Source organism: Tigriopus californicus, chromosome 5 (genome assembly GCF_007210705.1).
Source record: "Tigriopus californicus strain San Diego chromosome 5, Tcal_SD_v2.1, whole genome shotgun sequence".
NCBI classification, from domain to species: domain Eukaryota; kingdom Metazoa; phylum Arthropoda; class Copepoda; order Harpacticoida; family Harpacticidae; genus Tigriopus; species Tigriopus californicus.
Genome location: NC_081444.1, coordinates 158,769 through 161,969, shown reverse-complemented (window position 1 = coordinate 161,969; position 3,201 = coordinate 158,769).

Genomic DNA, 3,201 nt, shown 5'->3' with positions numbered 1-3,201 from the left:
TTTTGTGGTCACTCAGGTCAACAACACAATCTTGCATTTTCCTTGATAGGACAATGGATGGGACTTTGATCTTCAGAGTTTAGACATGTCCAGGGGTTCACAATGAATAAAGTTGTACCTCAAACTTGCGAAAACCCTTCAAGAAGAACTTTTCCAAGTGGAATATTGGTTGGCATTGGCTGGTCAGAGTGGTTGGGTTGTCGGTAAAATGAGCTATGTGGCTGACAGTTTGATCACATTTGTACATTATTTGGCAGAGCACGCCTCACCCTTCTCTTACCATGCGAAGTCCACTAAGAGATGAAAGTCATATTCACTCACAAAATCACCAAAAGTGATCAATGAAGTGATTGCCTTGCCTACAGTCACTGTACAGTGAGTCAAGAACAAGTGTTCAAAACAACGCTTTTGTTTTGAGGATTTTTCATCACCCATGATCAGCTGCTGTCAAGTGACGGCTTTCGACCAATCAGCGAGAACCAGGGAAAAGGAGATGACGCATCTTTTACATGAGTGTCGTTAGGTTGAGCAGAGCTTTGCCTACTCAGACAGAATTGTTGATTTAATGACTTGATACTTGAAATGCAGAGATTGGACTTGTGAGTAAGCAATTAAAAATATTTTGAATGAGATGTATGCCTTGATACCGCGATATCCAAGTTTGAATTTCCCGCCATTATCCCTCGTACTTGTTATCTCGCCAAGCTCCAAAACCGGATGATCCGTGAAAATCGAGAGCAATTGCGAAATGCCAGACCATTGTCACGTACCCGTTTTTGAACCTGTCCTATCTTTGATAATAAAGATTGCGCATTTTATGGCAGCGTTGCGGGAAATTGATATTGGTACCAATCAGGACCCGCACTTGTTCCGCGGGCTGAGGCATCCGATTTCTGCAGCAACATCAGTGACAAGGAGTTTCGATACGGTCCGAACGATGAGGCGGACGAGGTCATGAGCCAAGTCAGTGAGCGGTCCAATCAGTCCAGTGCATCATCGCATGTCAAGCGAGTGGAAGCCCACATTGAATTGGCCAAGAAACAGGCTGAAGCCGTGTGCGTTTTGGAGCTCGACTCCGTGGACAAAGAATTGGCCAAGCTTGAGGCCCGCAAGAAGAATCTTCTCCGGAAGATGAACATTGACGTCCTGGCCGCGGAAATTCGAGCTAGGGAAGACATAGATGGCGCTGACCCAAGGATTAGCGAAGAAGTTGTGAGGGTCAATCCGGCACCTACGGTCAATAATGTCGCATCGTCAGCTACGGATTGTGCTCATTTGCCAGTACAAGCTCTTCCCCCTTCGTCGACTGCACCTCGAGGAGATCAGCCTCTCGTCCAGAGTGAAACGGCCATACTGGTTGAGATGATGAGGAGACAGACTGCCTTCAATACCAAGATTAAGCCTTTCTCGGGCGACCCATTGAATTGCAAACAATTCATTCAACAAATTGAGGATGTTATCGAGCGGAATTTGTCCGATCCTTGGTAGATGGAGATCCGAGGAAACTCGTGGAAAGTTGCATGTTCCTTGAAGACGAGCTGTTTTACCTCTAGGCTAAGTATCATTTGAAAAGGCGTGACGGTAATGAGTCGTTTTTTTAGCCAATGTTTATATGGAAGAACTGAGAAGTTGGCCACTGGTCAAAGATAATTGCGTCAAGAGCCAACAAGATTTCCATTGTGCCCTATTGAAATTTTCTTCTGTTGAGAGTAGAGCCGAGTTAGATTCCCCTCGTTTCATTGGAGATCTTGCACAGAAATTATCGTATCACATGAGGAACACCTGGAGATTAATTGTCCTTTGGAGCTGAAGAGATCCGTTGAGTAGCGAAAGCTTCCTGTTGTTTATTATGTTCTTGGAAGACATGCTGGAGAAGGCCAGCGATCGGATTTATGGCGAAGAGGCCATCAAGGGAACTCTTCCTACTGCAAGGTCCCTAGGTAATATTGAGCCTATTCCGAGAAGATCACACCCCGTAAAGAAAATGACTATGTACGTGACATCCACAAAACCCGAAAAGAGTGGTTGTTTAGATTGCGGCTGTGCTCACAATAACGAGTCCTGTACAATATACAAGACCAAGAATCTAAAGGAAAAGCAAGACCTAATCCGAAGAAAAGGTGCTTGTTTTGGGTGTCTACAGGGCGGCCACATCTCCAGAAGCTGTAATTTGAGACACGTGTGCGACTTTGTGAGAGAAACCACCCTACACCACTTCACGTGGATTGAAAGAGTGTAGCGCAAATCCAACAGGATGATGGATCAGAAGAGAAATTGTTAACTACAAGGGTCGTTACCTTGACTGGCTTAACCATTGCGATGAGTGTCGTCAAAGTTCGGGTTTTCCATGCAAATGACAAATCTAACTGTATTGAAGGGTTGGCTCTTTTAGACCCAATAAGTTCGGGGACGTTTGCTTCCAAGTTTCTGCAGGAGGCTCTCAGACTAGCCGGAACACAAACAAGGATATCGATTCAGACCATTCACGGCTGCGAGGAGACAACCATTTTGACGGGACTTTGCGTGCAGAATGGCAACGAAAAAGAATTCATCCATTAGAACTCGGTCTTGGTTCATCAGAACATTCCCATGCAAGCCAACAAGTTAGCCAACCTCAAGCTAATAAGCAAGTGGCCAGCCTTTGAACCTATTCGGAATGAAATCGCTCAACTTGACCCCAACTTGCCGGTACTCCTGCTTATCGGCGTGGATACTCCAGCTGCTTTATGACCTCTTAAGGAGATTGTGGCAGATGATTCGGATCAACTTGCTCCCTATGCCATTCAGACCAAACTGGGATGGTCCGTGATGGGGCCATTAGATTCTTCAGGAGATCGTTGTCAAATCCTCTGCAATTCTACTAAGGTTGTTTCCGAACGAAGTTTTGGAAGAGAAAGCATCCCCGCATTCCCAGTGCCATGCAAATTGCTGGAGTTGATGACATGATTTTGGGAGATGATCTGAAGTTCATTGATATTGTCAAAAAGGGAACCAAGTATTCGGACATTTAGGCAAGCGCTGGTACCAGCAAACAAAATGCCTGCCAATACCAGTGATGCAAAATTGGCGTTTCAAACTGGGTTTAACGTAGCTGACCTTTCCTCATGTAGCAATATGAAAGAAGGGTCAGCGTTTCAAAAACGTGTTTGAAGCCCCAAACTTGCATCACTGACACTGGTACCAGCAAACAAACGAACCTGC